This window comes from Seriola dumerili, unplaced genomic scaffold (genome assembly GCF_002260705.1).
Source record: "Seriola dumerili isolate Sdu_G_001 unplaced genomic scaffold, Sdu_1.0 BDQW01000113.1, whole genome shotgun sequence".
In the NCBI taxonomy this organism is placed as follows: Eukaryota; Metazoa; Chordata; class Actinopteri; order Carangiformes; family Carangidae; genus Seriola; species Seriola dumerili.
The window spans coordinates 827,857-845,405 of NW_019174368.1; the positions used below are offsets into that span (position 1 = coordinate 827,857).

At 43.1% G+C, this 17,549-nt stretch overlaps 1 long non-coding RNA gene across 3 annotated transcripts; it reads left to right on the forward strand.

Moving 5' to 3' along the window:
- Positions 1–2,386: 2,386 nt before the first annotated feature.
- Positions 2,387–13,152, forward strand: LOC111223744. Of its 3 annotated transcripts, none has more exons than XR_002665186.1 (4): positions 2,387–2,499; positions 4,721–4,872; positions 11,609–11,719; positions 12,772–13,152. It is a non-coding gene; the product is annotated as an uncharacterized LOC111223744 (long non-coding RNA). The 3 variants fall into 3 exon arrangements; XR_002665187.1 differs by lacking the exon at positions 2,387–2,499 and adding an exon at positions 3,163–3,177; XR_002665185.1 differs by lacking the exon at positions 2,387–2,499 and having other exon boundaries at positions 4,660–4,872.
- Positions 13,153–17,549: the final 4,397 nt, after the last annotated feature.

Here is a 17,549-nt window from a genome sequence, read left to right on the forward strand (position 1 = left end):
CAGCAAAGTCACTCCATAATGTGATACCCCTTAATCTTATTGGAAATTGACCTCTGCATGGAGGAAACTACTGAGGTAGTAACTTCAAATAGTAAGTGGTAACAAAATATGACCATATAATGTCGTTATTACACCAAATGAGGTAAAAAAAAATCTTTACAAATTTAAATTTGTTTTCCAAAAAGTCATCCACAGACAATAACTGTGCAGTATCTTATACAACATACTGACATTATTTAGTGTTTGGGGAGAGTTGAGAGGTGTAATGTACCGTTACTGTTAAAACGAGGATGATATGTCCCCTGCAGACATTAGTTATGGTTAAATGAACCTGTTACGTGTGTGGCTGGTGTCAGACGTGTTGACGGACAGAGGCAGGAGCTTAGTGGGGACATCTGGTGGACGCGTGTGGAATGGCTGCTCTGACACGACACTGCAACATGAGCTGAAGAAACGGGGAACACAAAGAGAGAACAGGATGTGACAGACGACAGGGACACACTGTACTTTTTACTCTCTTCTTCTGGGCTCTGAGTGAATGTTGCACTAAATGTTAAAAGTTCAAAACAAACGGTGACGTATGAGACAAGCTGACAACAGAACACAGAGACATGAAGGCAGCTGATGACTGTGGGTAATGTGATGACATACTGACAGAAACAGAAGGTAGAGGCTTCGAGCTGACACAAGTGTGCGTTTATAGTATATATTTAAACATTTTTCACCACTTTCAAAAGAAAAATATCTGTGTGTTTGCAGGGGTACACAAATACACGAATGAGGATCTGTATTTACAACATCTGTTTTGTACTTGTGAGATCCAGCTGTGTGAATACAGGAATATACAGATGTTGGATTTAGTTTGCTGAGACACAAGCGTCCAATTTTTTTCACCCTGAAACTTTATCGGCTTTTGTAAATCTTATAAAATCCTGTGTAAATTACAGATGAACTATTTCTACATATAGTAAGTCAACCAGCATCAGTTACACTCACTGGCCCCTTTATTAAATACACCTGAAATCTAATGCAACGTCATAATGTTGAGTTTTTGGTGACACTGTTGGAAGATGTGTAAATTTAATCATATGTTTATTAAGAGCTAAACAGGTAATGCTAAAGCTGGTGATGTATACTGAGTACATGGTACAGCAGATCCAGCACAGCAACATATGATTAAATGAACAGCTCTGTGACAGTGTCAATAAAACCGAGCACTACAGGCTTCATAAACTAGACTTTAACAGTTGTATTGATTTACATTACACTTAAGTAAGTGGCAGCTGTGTGAGCTTTCCTCTGAGGTCATAGTTTTCACAGTGTTTAACTGCGTCCTACAGCTGACAGACATTACGCCACATTTCTTGTCTTTAAAATGCGGAAAAGTCGTGACGCTGACAAAATACTGTTAAGTTTCTTGTTTGAGTCTCAAACAGAATAATTAAGAATTAAATTAATCATTTCTTTACCCATGACAGGAAACGTCCTCTTTAAAGGACATTACACACACACTGTCTGCACATTCTCTCACTGTGGAAGAAGCTGTTGCAGCCATGTGTTCAACAGCCAAGAGGTCACCTGTGTACTCAACATTTCCCATGACACTTTGCTCTAAACACCCCTCCTATGGCAGGACCCCCACCTTCCCCCACCCAGTCTCCACACATGAAGCACTGAACATGTGCAAACATGAACTATACATGTGCTGCAGGGTGACCTACAGACTGACTTTGACGGCTCCTCTGATTGTATCTCCTGGATGGTTCCACCTCCAATAGGCGACACGCACACACACACACACACACACATTTTTTAAAATCCCCAGTTGCTGTCCTTTTGTTGCCAGGAAAACAGGTTTCTGTTTCTGCTTTGAGTTCCAAAGCCAAACTGAGGGTGTGTGTGTGTTTTGGGTGTTTTAACAAATATGGTGTTTGTTCTGCAGAGTCAGCGTGGAGCCTGAGGGTCTTAGCTGTTTGCATATGAGTGAGGATTAGATAAGGAGATGAGGGCTGACATGAAGATGAGACTGTGGGCAACATGATGACCAGAGGAGCCGTGTTTCACCTTGCCGCAGGACGCTGCAGCCAGGTGGACAATGCTTCATACGTGCACCACCTTCCTTCTCTTTAGCTCCGTTTAACCCTCATACAAGGAGCTTCAACTTTTTTTTTTTTTTTCAAGCCTGTTGCTCTTTTGCCTCAAGCTTCCTTCTCACTCTCTCTCCTCTTTTTTCTTTCTTCCCTCTCCCCTCCCCCTCTTCTGTCCGTCAGCCCCTGGCAGTGAATGTATACACTGAGTGCACACACATGCACACACATGAACGCAGGGCAATAAACCGGAGCTACACACCCCCTTTTTCAGTGAGATCACATTGCCCACCGCAGAGAAGTTGCAGCACACTCGAGCCCTGCTTGGCATTTTTCAGCTGGTTCCTGCGCACACTTAGGACACTTTTCCAGCCGCCTAACTCAGGACCGAAGACGTCCCATCTGCAGATAGGTAGGAATTAACAGCACTGCTTGTTGAATTCACTCCCGTTTGCTGGGTTTCTGCACAGGAAGCCACTTGTGTTGCCTGAAGTACATGGTGTTCCTTTTTGTCCCAGTGCACATGGGCTCACAGTGAGGTGTGGAATTGGCTTCACACTGAAGAATGTTTCTATATGTTGCACAAATAAACTTTTTTTTTTTTTTACATTTAAAAACTTTTTTTTTTTAATATAGAACCTGTTTGATTTGGACACCATGTACTTTGATGAACATCTCATTGCTTTATATCTTATTGCATATGTAGAGAGAGGGTTGTTTCTGCAGGAGCAACTGAGCACAGGAGGTTTTTCCACGCAAGGAGTTAAATGATTGACATTTTATGCTGATGTAATTTAGGTTCAGCACACTTTTTTTCTTAATGGGATATGAATGAGAAGCTCGCGCTATTTTAGGAAACACTAGAGGCCAGTTCATGCGGGTCATCTTGGTTTAAAATGAATAAAAAGAAAGAAAAAAGTTTGCAGCAATGTGTCAGGGCTGGGGAGGGTTTTGAAGCTCCCGCAAATCTTTTCCACGCAGCACTACATTTCCCATAATCCACAGCGTCGTAGATTTCTATTTAAAAAGATCTGAACAGGTGAGCAGCAGTCGCGAGAGTGACAAGGAGTTGTCGAGGCGAATTGATCAGGTGAGACACGCCAGGAAGGCTCATTGATGGTTTATTTTACCAATGATGTACGTGTTTTAGACTGTGGGGGGGGGGTTAATGTGGTCGGTGGGATCAGTGGAGTTTTATCGTCAGAATAACTTTCAAAGGAGGAGCAGAGTTTGTGCGCACCGAGGAGATTCACGCAGAGAAGCAGCAGCTGCAGCAGCTTGATGCAGAATTCAAACTTCTTCTGCAGGTTGTTGCGTAACGTCTGAGAAACGCCACGCACTCACGTAACATTACTGAAGCGTCAGTGCTGATGGATGATGATCTTTGGTCATAACTAAGTCCACATCATGTTAAAGTGTCGATTGACCCAGATCACAAAAAAAACATACTCTCACACTTGTTACTAGAAGTGAGTCAGTTTTTAATCAAAGGGAACGAGGTTCACAAACTAATGCAACATACGCTAATTTAGAAAATGAATTCCTGTTGTGCTTCAAGCATTCCAAAAAAATGTTAATTTAATTCAATATTCTTTAAAACCAATGGGTTTTGTGGATGATGGCTCACATAGAATATTCTTGTCCAGACTAGAACTGAAGTGATTATCAGAGGGACTGAAAAATAGATATTTTGAATTCATGGGGAAAAACAGTTATTTGCATTAAAAAAAATCAGACTGATAGTGAAAATAATCACTGTTGCAGCTGTAGTGGAAACTTCTCTGTCGGATGTTTTTGAATTTCTATCAAGTTTTGAATGTGACCTTGGAAAAGTTTGTTCCCACAAGGACACATGGCTCAGTGTTGTCCTCCTTGGTGTTTGCATTTATTTTTTGGTACATTGTTTACTGTTTGTGAAAGACACTCATAAATGACAAAAGTCCCTTCACTGTGTTTAGCCCCAAACATTTAGCTGCTGCTGACATTTAGTTGCATCACAGTCTCTGACCTTTGAGGAATGGCTGCCATGTGCTGTGATGAAGATGCTGTGAGCTCCTGCACAGAGCTGCCACTAGGTGGCAGAAGTCAATGGCCAGATGATGATTTGGGACTGGTTGTCATTATTACTACACACACACACACACACACATTACTTCATTCATTCATCCTCCATCACACTGGACGTGGGTTGAGAAACTACTTCTGGCCATGTGGTGTTTGAACAGAAATTCAAGCTGGCATTAGTCACATGTCCCAGTGACTTCAGTCTGTCATGTAGTTGTGATCTGTTTTCTTGATGCCTGAGCTGCACAGTCGGGTAGGTAGAAGTATCAAACCCCATGATGGACCTGACATCAACAAGGAACCTCCAAGCCCCCCACTTCCCCTCCTCTGTCCCCCCCCCACCCACCCACCCCCACCCCACCCCCCTGGACTTCAGTCTGGGTCACTGCCCCTTCACCCTTGCACCCACCCTCCTCCCGCCCCTGCCTGCTATGTACACACGTGTGCCGCCCTCTCACATGTTTATCTCCTCCCACCTCCTCCTCTGCTCCCTCCCCTTTCACCAACTCACTCTCATCTCCACTGTCTCTCTGTCTCTCTGTCTCTGTTGGTGGCGCTGGGATCCATAGGCGTTCGGAGGACAGGAACAGGACAGGACTCTCACCCTCAACACGCACAGCAGCACCACCACAGACATGTCGGACTCCGAGACCGCCGCTGCCCCCGCCGAGGCCCCCGTCCCTGCTGCCTGTGCCGCCATCAAGGCTGACCTGGACAAATGGTAGGTGATGGTGTGCATGGTGCAAAGACGTGCACCTTTTTGTGCAACCTTGAAGTGAAGAACAGTTCTCCATGGTGACGCCAAACTCGGCGAGCATCAGTTGACGCTTTTGAAATCCTCGGTCCATCTTTGAATGATTCACAAGTTCTCCTCAAGAGTTGCCTTCAAATTTTTTACGCTTAGTGAGATGTTGAGCAGCTGAAGACAAAAAAGCGAAAGCCTAATTAATTGAATCGTTTGCGACGTGGTTGACCGCTACCTAATGAGCCCCAAAGAAGGAGGGCATCGCGTCCAACCATAGAACAAAAAATTTTGCTAAAATTTCTGAGCTGATTTTGCTTTGCACGGGTCTGCCAGGGAGCTGTTGGCGATTTAGATGACAGCAGCATCCTAAAATGCGCCATTGCTAAAATGGAGTCTCTTCGGTGGATGCTGTGGGGTAGCGCAGAAAATCACCAAGAGCGTATTCAAGTCTCGCATGTTGAAATGTCCTAGCTGGGTGCGGGGGGAGCGGAGGGCGAGGTTATGAAAACTCGGGGTACGCTATGTAGGGAAGAGTGATTTGGGGGTTAATGATGTGTGGCAGGAGGGTGATGTTTCATTCTCATCCGTACGCATGGATGAAGGCTGGGAATCTGCTTGCGTCACTAGCCTCGCTTTCCCCCAGAATACCTTGCGTTAGCTCGTCCCGTTTGTCCCCCGCCATCTCCTTTTTGCCTCTTGCTGTGTCAACGGTCAGGGACACCAGCTCAGGGATATTTTTGGGAGGGTTTCACCGCATGTATCCACAGCAGGGCACAGAACAACTTGGATGACTGTTCTGTGTTTGTGTGCAGTTCAGTGGGAAGTGCAGTGACATAACACTTTGGTGCACGTCTGCTACAGGCTGTCGGGCCTTGATAAGGTGTTGGTGGGTGTGTGTGAGACCTTGAGATAAGACGGCAGGTTGAGGTGGAGGAGGGAGGGAGGGAGGGCTGGGGCAGGGCAAGGCGTGGATACTTGGTTTATCATGTGTAAAAGTGTTCCCCCTTTTTCCTTTTTTTTAACTCAGTATCTGGCGGCTCTTTAAGATGATTTTAAATTCACATGCTGGACAGTTAGTTTGACCAATTAAAATCATTCCAACACTGATGAATAACTTGAGCTGCTCTTGTGTTCAGTCTCTGGAGTCTGTGCTATTTTTTTTTACTACTTGTTTAAGTGCAAGTAGACCTATACTGGGAACTCTGGCCAAGGTCGGCACTCTGTAGGTTGTTGTAAAAACCCACTACAATAGGTTTATGGCGATAAGGTGTTCTGTCACTCATGTAACATATGATGGTTTCAGGTGGTTACTCTGCCAAACAGCACATGTATGGCAGCTGTTAATCTGAGGGCCACAGTGGCCCCTCACAGCACTCAAAACATTTAACCTTGATTTGCTCTCGATCTTTCTCCTTAAACCTTTTTAATTCTTCGCTACGTCAAATTTTTTACCGGAAATAACATTTTGGAGAAACAAATGTGCTCTTTTGTTAATCAAGCTTCACTGAGGTTACCTCAAGTTAAAGCGTCTATAATCAATATTCTTTTAATGACGATGTAAAAACATTGACGGTTTGAAATTTAGTTGCTCATAATGATGAACTTTGTTTATCGGTCGGTTCTCTCTGTTTTCTCATAGCTCTAAAAACTCACTGTCCACTACCTTCTCGGCACAAAACAGCAGACAGACACAATTACAGACAAGCTAGTGAACACAGTGGAGCATTTAGCAGCTAAAGAGCCAGATATTTACCGCAGGAGTTGGTAGAGACTAAAAGCGGAGGTAAAAGAGAGTCTGGGTTTACGCTCTTCATGTGGCCAGACTTCAAATGAATGATGGTGTTGCTCTGTAATTGGTTGATGTAACAACTTTGCTAAATCAGTTGAAAAGGCGATGAAATGCTGATGATCAAAACTTTTTAAAAAACTTTCAAAACAATTATTGCAGCTTTTAAAGAGCCACTTTGACAGCTAAAAGACCAAGTGACCAACTTGACCACTGACCGTTCAGTTGGAGGTTCAGGTGGGTTATGCTAGTCACAGCAACTTTCTTCTTTAGCTCCAATTGACCCTGATTTTTAAGTGACATTCTTGAAGCAATGCACAAGATTTCACACAGCTCCCACTGGAGCCTCAAAAGGAACTCTCCAACACCTGGAAACATGCTGATGTGTCAGATGGCTGGTTCCCATTTAAAGGTTTTCAGCAGGTTTTCTGATCTGTGAGCTAGAAATACCTCGGGGGGGGGGTCTATGCTATGCAAGTGAACCATGTGACCTCTGCTCCACGTAACCCTTCCTTCCATTTTAAGTACCATTCGAATGAACGTCTGCCATCAGCTGTCAATGGGTCAAGGCAACGAATTGGTATCCTTAAAGACTGAAGGTGGACGTCGGTATGAGAGTAACCGGTCTGAATACTGTAATGAAGGTTTTGTAATCATTCTGTTTTATAATTAGGTTTTAATCAAGGGAAAGTGTTCAGATTTCAAATACTGAGCCCCCCCCATGGACTCCAGCCCCCCGCTCTACATGTGGCCACTTATGTGAGGAATAGTCATGTGTTACCAGGCTATCAGGACTCTCTGTTGGCCTGTCTTCCAATTCATTCCAACTTGGCCACACCTAAACTGTAGATTCAACATGGCTGACTCTGTGTAATGAATACCACAGTCCCCGTGTATTTATAGACAGCTTTTAAAAGTCATGGATAGAAACTGTATGTGCAGGATACCATGACATGTTCCCTGCCATAGATCGCGTTACTGCTTCACCTGACACCTGCTTCTTAAAACCCAGCCGAGCCAAAAAAGCAGCAGCCTCACATTCAGCAGCAGATGTATGTCGGCGGCCATTTTGGCTGTAGGCCTTCATGTTGTGGTGATAAACGTCTCTGTACACTTGCTCTAAGTCGGATTTGATCGTTTCTCTACAGTTCCAGGGAAGGATTGTTATGATTTATAGAAGAAATCATTTTTATCATAGTTTTCTTGTAAAGAGTAGCAGTAGTTATGACCTTGTCAAGGTCACACCAGCAAAGTCACAGAGGTGAAGTGCAACAGGCGTTTTTAGTTTTCTTTACACAAGAATGTAGTGCAACGATAATATTTCAACCTTTTCAAGTATTTTATCAAACCTAGTTTTAATTTTTCTGGACTCTAATGCAACAACCTGCCTTGTTCTTCTTCAAGATGCAGACACCTTATCTTGAAACCTGTCAATGAACATACCATACACATAGGACAGATCCATAGTGCCCATGTGCACATACGGTTGAAAGCCTATAATTACCATGTGAAGTATGTTGCAAACTCCTATAGCTAACATGTTTTGTTAGGGGTAAGCCGGTGTACTTTGAATCTTCAGGCTCTTTATGAACACAAGCGCACAACCCCATCCCCCTTCATTTGCCCCACACACACACACACACACACACACACACACACACACACACACACACTCTGTCTGTTACTGATTGCCTGCAGTTGTATGGCAGACATGCCTGTATATTCTTGCCAGTGGAAACTCTGCTGGTTTTCATTATGGAATTCGGTGACTCTGCAGAAGTCAGTAATGTGAGTGCTCTACTGTTGAGTCAGACCGGGACCAGCGCCTTCCCCCATAACACCCCCCCATTCTGCACCATTAGTCAGGAAACCTTGTCAATGTGCGTAACATCTTCTACACTTCAACAGATCCTTTTGTAGGGGGTAAATCTGTGTTGCTTTAAGGGGTCTCAAACCTAAAAGGTTGGAGAACACTAACTCAAGGCACCCTGGGATATTTGACTGATTCTTGTGCACCAAGGAAATATGGCAGACTCAGCATTAATCACATGATCGTTTGATGTTTGGCCTCTACATCATCTGTTCCTGCTCAGCGATCTATTGTGCGTGTACGTCCCAGAGGACTGACCACAGCCAGCTCAAGCTAAATAATTCATCCTTCATTTCCTGATTGTGTCCGAGACAGGAGGAAGACGTCACTCTTCAACCCAACCTGAGCGGCGAGTAGTCAGACCTCCACACGCTGACATCACTGCATCAGGATGCAACTAGAACTTGGCAGCCTGAAGATGGTTCAGATTACAGATTGAATCTGAATTGGCCCAAATGTTCAGGCCTGAGTTGGGACCTTCCAGTGGTTGCTATGGCAACCCAGCTTTGCCCCATGACCCTGTAATATGACCGGACTCAGAGTCGTGCTTTCTCTCAGGACACTGTGTGATGGCTGCAGCGGTGGTGATGTCATTGGTCCTCTCCCTTCTCTGCCTGGTCATGTGACTGCCCCTCTCTGATGCTCTCTGTAATCCCCGTGTTTCCATGTGATGCATGCAGAAATATCAGGACTGAGCAGAATTAAAAATGTTGAAGCAGAGAGAATCAGTAATACAGTCTGTTAATGAAGGTTAATGATAATGCATTCAAAATGAAGGGCGTATTTTAACAGAGGATGAAACGGAGCTGTGCTTTTTATTTTGATAAAGCCCAATAAGGTCAATATACTCCCTCCAGCCACCTCAGGTCAGTCAGTTTCTCTCGAGACTGAGATTGGAAAGCACATACATATGTGTGCATGTTGTAGTGGTGCTGTAGCAGCACCAGTCTGACAACACACCCTCAGGGGTTTGACACTCTGCTGTACTGATGTTGGGCCATCAGTGCACAAGAACTCATTGACTCTGTCCAAGTTCATACACACTCCAACACACCACTGGAAATGCACGCATGGTAATGACAACACACTCAGTGGCTCCCATTTCATCTCTCTCACACACACACACACACACACACACCCTCACAAAGCAACAACGCACATGCTCCTCTCCATCCTTGCTGGCGAAATAAAGCGCTGAGTGATAATCTGCAGCAGCCAGCTGTGTGTTACATCACTAACAGGCACCCGGCCACAGGACAAAGAGATAAAGCAGCAGAGATGCCCCGTGTAGCTCAACTCAAATATTAAAATGCTTTTGACACTGTAACGTGATGGCGTTGGTTTCCATGCTTTTCGATTTGCAGAATAGCGTGATCACACGGGGCTGGAAATGAAACTGACTGTTGTTTATGTTGGTGAACATTTGCCTTTTTAATATGGGCTCCACACTTCAGCCAGCTGCTCATTCATCATTACATTACTTCAGTATTCCTGGAGTCGTGTCCTCTCTGAGGCTACCATCCGCGACTTCAGGGAGTCACTGCTCCCTTATGGTAAATGTGAAGCTGCAACCAGTTCGCTTAGCTTAACATAAAGACAGTGTGTGTGTGTATATATATATATATAACCAGACAACAGCTGCTGGTGGGTAGGTTTTCATGCCTTTGGACAGTCACGCTAACTTTTTCCCTTGTTTCCTGTCTTAATGCTAAGGGGAACGTCCCCAGGCTCCAGCTTCCTCCATAGATCAGACAGTTTCATTTCAGTTTGGCCTCACGGTATATTGCCCACAGTTTTCGGAGGCCATGCCCTCATATTTTCATAGACCGTTTCCTCCAAAGGATCCGGCCCCTGGATTCTGTGGTTCTGCTGTATCAAGCTTGCTCATGTGTTTTGTTTTTTTTAAACTGTACATCGTGAGTCTGACAGAGTTGCAGAAGTACAATGCTGAATCGATGGAGTACTCTTAAAAGATTTTTGGCATTTTTGACATTATTTTGGTGAATGATCACGGTCAGTCTGTTTCATGTGGCTGTTTCACAACAAAACGTCACTTTGTTTTGTCGGTTCATCTTTTCACTGTGAAGCAGCAGCAGCAGTAGGAAACGTTCTGCTTGTATTAACTGCACCGTCATGCAGCTTCTGATGCAGCTGTAGGGGAGTGAACGGTAAACACTTAAACTGATATGAGATGAAATTACAAGTAGGTAACACTGGATTACATTCATAGATTTTCTTTGACCTCTGCATTAGTATGCAAGGTGAATCCCACACAGGGATGACGGTTTATAAATTGAACTGTGTTGTTGCCCTGTCCTTTTTTTTTTTTTAAATTAATATTTCTAAATATTGGTTAAATAGCAAAGCTGTTTGATGGATGATGTGTAGGAGATGAGGACTGCTGTCCTGCTCTATGATGGTGTGAGAGGGATGTTCCGACGTCGTGAAGGAGGAGCCAGGAGAGAAGCCCCTCCTCCTGCGGGTTCAGCCTCCTACCTCCGTGTCTTGTCATCTCCGCATTATCACGCAACCACCCTCCCTCTCTAGTGTCCTATCAAACAGATGGGTTCATCCACATGGCTCTCTGTATCCCTGGCTCCTCCCTTTGCCCCCTCGTTTCCCTCCCTCTCCTTTCGCTCCATCACCCTAATGCGCTGTGGCGGTATCGGCTGCTACGTTTGGTCCTGCATGGGAGCCTGAAATAATCTGTCATCCTGAATTCTCTCCTCTCTTTCACTTTCATCCCCCTTTGTCTCATCCTTCATTCTCTCCTTCTTGTTTTTTCTGTCTTTGCGTTGATGTTACTGACATTACTCGCATTTTCTTTTCATTTGTCAACGGAATTAGTTGGACTGGGACTTTGTCGGGTCCACTGCTGCTGACAAAAGCCAGCCTAAACCCCTCAGCCCACCCCACACACACATACACACACACACACTCCTTTTTTATAAATTTCTATTCCACATGTCATCTGGGAGAGAAGGTGATATTAAATTGCAACAAAACTGGATCATCTCAACTGCAGTCTGTCTCACTGAGGTTAATTTTTCTTGCAGTGTGGCAGAGAAAGGAGCCGAGGGCTGCAAAGATCTGATGGAGGCCTTTGCTGCTTGTGTGAAGAGTGCAGCTGAGGGGACGTCATGAGGAGTCGCCCTCCAACCTCAAATGTAAGGATGTTGTATAATTAGTTGATTCACTCCTGGTCAATCAATTATTTCTGCAAACTTTCTTTCAAAAAAAACAAATTTGCAGCAGAAAATTGTCATATCTTGACATCGCAATAGGCATTTTTCACAGAAGACATCTTGACGTGTCGGAGCAGGAAAAGGTGTAAATGATAAAATAAATAATGGCTGAAATCCTTTTAGCTGCTTCAGTTTCACGGTTGCGTCCCACTGTCATGTCTGACTGGGACACTGGAATAGGACAGAGCCATTGTTAATGTTACTGAGTCTGAGTGTCCACAGCTTCTTCCTAAAGCTCCCATACTTTACACCTTTCCTGTTTTTATTTGAAGTGATGATCCATAAGAAGATATATTTGAGATTTTTAAGAACCAAAAACCATCTTGATGTATCAATGCAGTTTTACATCTCCTCTCAGGTAACAACGGGTCGGTGAGCCAATCAGAAGAGAGGCTCTCAGCCTCATGGCGAAATTTAACGTAATTAGAAAGTAGCGAGTAGAGGAATTATGAAAGGATTAGCACTTGTGTCAGGTGTATGTAGCCAAAATCAACAGTCCATTTTTCAAATGTGACTTAAAGTAGTTCCTGGAACATTTTCACATAGTGTCACCATTTGCACGTTGAATGAATTGATTCTTTTCGCATCTCTGCCATCTCTACTTTCTCTATGCATTTTTCTGTTGTTATCGCAGGAGTCACCAGGACACTGTTTCTGTTGGTTGGTTGAGGTTTATTTTCCAAACGCTTTAAGCTCCTCAACTGAAAATTGAATCATCTCAATTGTATTAGGGTGGAAGTAAAACCAAAACTGCCTGCATGGCTTTACAACAGCTGTTAAGATTACATTTTTTTGAGGAATCTTTTTAAATTCTCTCAAATGTGTATTCACTGGATGAACTAGACTAGGTGTCTACAGCCAAGCTAAAGCCTCTGAGCCCTAATTAACACTAGGAATTAACATGCAATCCCTGAATGGGGCCTTACAGTACATTTTCCCTGCCTGCCACCTCACCTCTCTTTCCTCTCTTCCAGGTCCACTGCACTGAGTCCTCCAAGTTCCCAGCATTCCCTTCTGCGCACCAGCACTGGACTGAATGATGACAACAATGACGACAACGACGATGATGATGCTGATGATGATCATGGTGTGACAAACACTGTGTTGATTCGGGCTGAGTTAGGGATCTGGCAGCAGTAAACCACAGTTTCCTCCCCCTGTCCTTCCCCCTGTTATAGGCTTATCTGGTGTCCCTCAGTCTTACCGCCATTCCCCCTCTCCCTCTATGACTGACATAAAGTACATCGACTTGTAGACAACTCCAGAGGGCCGATGGGCTGTGATGTAAATTGTCGACTTGAAATGAATACTTATAAATGGAAATAAAAGTATCAAATAATTGGTTTAAAAACAGATTGCAATTTTTCTTTTTTCTTTTTTTTTTTTTTTTTGGCCTCCTTTTGTTTCACTGTTTGGGGTCTGGACTTCTGTTTATATCGAACAGTCGTAGTGTCACCTTTCATGTCTGAACCATTTCAGTGTTTGGAGTGTGGATGTATTTTAGAAACAGGCCTGCCAAACCTTTCTCTCAGTAGCGTTAGCTTGCTTGCTAACTTTGTTAGCAAAGTAAATCTATCCTGCAGCGTTTTAAGAAAGTAAAGATCAGTGGATGTGATGTATTTTTCATTTTAACACACTACTGAACGCTGAAGATGTTCTCAGTGTCGTTATTGACTTGATGGTGGTACCGTACTGTTCAGTTGTACTTATTACGTCTTATATTTGGTTAAAGGAGCTATTTGTAAGTTTTACTATAGTTACATGCTCAACGTTAGCTTTAACAGCTGTTTACTTACCAGTCCAGAGGAAACGTTGCGAGTTCATCATCAACTTTAATTCATTTACTCACCAAGGAGAGCTGTCTGTAGTGGTGGAAAGCATCGTCAATGTCATGTTATGCTTCTATTTCACAACGGCCGAAGCTCTTGTCAAGCGACAATCACCACTACCTCCCAGGAAGAAACCACATTCCACCGCAGAGAAAAATTACAAATAACCACTTAAAGAACTGTGAATATATGTCAAAGTAAAATATGCTTTGGAAATTATTAGTATAGACACTGGATAACTCATCTAGACACTTTTAAATGTAAATGTTAGTTTTGTATATTTAGTAGGCATACAGTAATATTCAATATAAATTACCGTCACATGCTGACATATCTCCCTAACCTTTGGCACATGCAAACAAATTAATGCACATTGTAAATCAGTCACTTGTGAATTGGGGAATAAATAGAAATCCCAGATGTGCTGTGACAGAAACACTGCTGGAAGTTATTCCACTAAACCAAGTAAGAGGCAGTGGACTCTGCACTGAGTGATGAAGAGGGAAGCCGATCTGGCCACACACTCTCAAACGGACATCAGTGCTGTCAGCTGTCTGTTTGGCTGCCCTAATCCAGCCCCAGGGGGTAAATACGGACTCTTTTTGGCATCACACCCACACATACCCAGATTAGTCTGCCCCCTGCTCTCGCTCAGAGCCTCGCTGTCGGAGGTGTGGATTTAAAACCAGTATGTGTGTGCTTGTAAAAAAACATTCATAGTAGTGTTAAAAAAAAAAAAAAGGTTAAATTTATCTGAGCATTGAGTGTTTACTATACAAAAAGATGATAAAACAAATTATCCCAATGACATAACCACAAACACTGACATATTTCACCTCAGTACATTTAGGATTTTTTTTCTGGTTTGCATCAAATCCCCAAACTTAATGAGTAAAATATTAAAATATATCATACACAACTCCATGTAAAAAAAAACAGTTTTACAATAGTTTTACTAAGAAATCCTCACTTTTTAAAAATACCAGTAGTGAACACAAGAGGGAGCCCCACCTCCACCACTCGCTGTGTATTCTGTCTTCTTAAATGTCAAATTACACAGCTGTAATGACCTTCGCTGGAAATAATGTCGCCAGCGTGACATCCCAATCGACAGTCCAGGTTTACACGTGTGTGAGGTAACTCTGTGTATGTGTGTACACAGCATGTATGACCTGTGTAAACATGTGGGCTATGGTTCCAGGAAAGTTCCCCTGTTATCAACATGTGAAAGAACAAACCATGTCCAACACACACATTTATATATATCATATTATATTATATTTATACCTTAATCTACAGCCTTATCTTTACAAGGACTTCTGTTCAACACAGGAAATGGTAGCAATCAATCATTAATTTACACTGGTGAACACACACACACACACACACACACACACACACACACACTTTTTACAATGCTGAACATGGCAACACATGTTGCAGTTACATGAACAGGAACTTCACCGCTCTTCATTCGGCATCAGATATACCATGTCCAACAACTGCACAGGGGCGTCGAACTAAATGCCTGAGGGAGTTTCCACTGAGGGGAGGAGATACAGTATTTCTGCCTGACTCTGCAGAGAGGAGCCTAAAGGGCAAAGGCTGAGGGACACACAGCAATGTGTGTGTGTTTGTGTGTGTGTTTGTTTGTGTGTAAGAGGCAGGAGTTGGGTGAGAGTTGTTAAATAAAATCTGTAATAAAAGCCACAGTTCATGGATCATTAATTAGTGCCCACCAATTCTAATTCCTAAACAAGTACAATATTCATGAAGCAGTAATTACCATGATAAAAATAAAGCAGCTACCAGTTGTTGATGACAACAGACAATGTAGATGACAAACACATTTAAATTAGAATTAATAATAAACTTTTATGTAGTTGCTCTTTCAGTCCTTGTTTAGGTGGGGTCAGGGGTCAGGGGTCAGTTTTATGGATGTCAGAGGTCTAGTGCTGCATTCACGTGCTCCTCAGATGGTCCCGTATCCCGAGTTGTGGTGTTGTTTATCCAAATTTAGTGTGTTCATCCATTTAAGTTGGAATGTGGAAACAACATGTTGTATTTTGTTGCTCAGAACGTTTAAAAACATGTTGATAGCTGTTTCCAGTGTTTGCATGACAACAGATAACAAAGGAAACAGACTGGGTGAGACGAGACATAGTTTATTTCAATCATATGCACTTTAATATTAAAAATGTCTGTGTGTTGTATGAATAGGGAAATCAATGCTGATATTGTGGGGCTGTGTTTTCAAGACAAAGAGATTGTCGGGGTTTCAACTGATTGTACATCTCCAATATTCGGTGTCAATATGTCACTATTCAGGCGGCAGTGGTGGTGGACGAGGAAGAGCTGTCATCATCAGTGGCGTCAGTACTCTACCGTGGACTGTCCTTCAGCTGTTCATGATGCCCTCCAGACTCTGATCTTTCTCAGTGTGACTTCTTGGACTTTATTATTACTTTGAAAACACTTTGTTGCGTCTGCTGTTTTGTCACTTCCTGCCCCTGTGTGTTTCCCACCTGTGTGACTACCTGCTCCACCCTAATGTGTTACATCTGTGTCTTGTTTCCTGCTCCCCTTGTGTATTTAGTCTCTGTGTTTCCCTTCACACTCTGGTTTTGTGTCTTTTCTGTTCCCTGATGTTTCCTCACACTTCTGTTTTGTTACTTGCTCATTGTCCAGTGTTTTTTTTTCCTGAGGATTGTCGGGGTTTGAATTGCCTGCCTGAACTTCAGTTTTTCACTACCCATCTGCATGTAAGCCTGTTTTTGTTATTAAAGCTCCTTCATTGCACCGATCTGCCTTCTCCTCAGGCAACCCAAAGAGGCGCACATGAAAATCCCTGCAAGGTGGCTGGTGCTATCTTTGACCGCTGGACCTGCTGCGTCACTTACAGCCATCTACACTGTGCTGAGTTGTCCTTTAAGTAACCACTGATCATTGTGGTGCGTAGAGCAGAGACAAAAAACTGTGCAGTGGACTTGTTGAGTTGTCAGCAGAGTTGTGGATGAAAAATGGCGGCCTATACAGCGGCATAACAGCACCATCGTGTGGCGTTACATCAGCAGCAATTTACGATTCATCTGAGGAAAATCAAGATTTTAGCGTGTGGTTGCAAACAGCATGTTTCTGAGTTCATTCTGTAAGAATGTAAAGACATATTTTATTAATACACAATACTTAAGGAAGTTAAGTAAGTTGATAGTAGGGCTTGTGTGGATGGAGTTTTGAATGTGCGTCATACTAGACAACAGGAAAAACTTTCTGTGAGACAAAACTTTGTTTAAGTCTCACGACTTTTCTCTCATTTTAGCTTTGTCCCTGTTGAACGACATCCATCACACAAAGATAGACTCACACGCATGGACATACGCACATACAGCACCACTGGATAATCTGAGCTCCATCAACCTGACCGCATCAAGAGATTAAGATTAAAAGGGATTAAGATTTGGGAGTCAGCGTCATACAGATATCACAATGTGAACCTTAATCACAGCATGCGGTGATGCGGGACCCAGTTTCAGTTTTGCAGCGGCACATTATGACCTGTCCCCAGGGTCAGTGGTGGACAGAGCTTTTATATATTTTCTACTGATTTTTTTCTCCCAATCTATTCCCATTGCCGCCCCAAACATCATCAGACAGAAGATATGAGTTAAATATTACATCTAACCCACCCTCTAACATCCTGATTTTAACATTAGTCAAGAGAACAAGATGAAAATCAGTGTTGTTATATATATAAACTGTATAACTGGTGGAATGTGTTGCTAAACTTTTTTAATTATGCTCCATAGTTCATTCACTTTGGGTCCATGATCTGTTGTTTTCAATTGCACTTGGTGTTAAAGTGCGTCATTATGCATCATTTTCCTCTCACAAACAAAACATTGAATTCATAAGAACAGGAAATC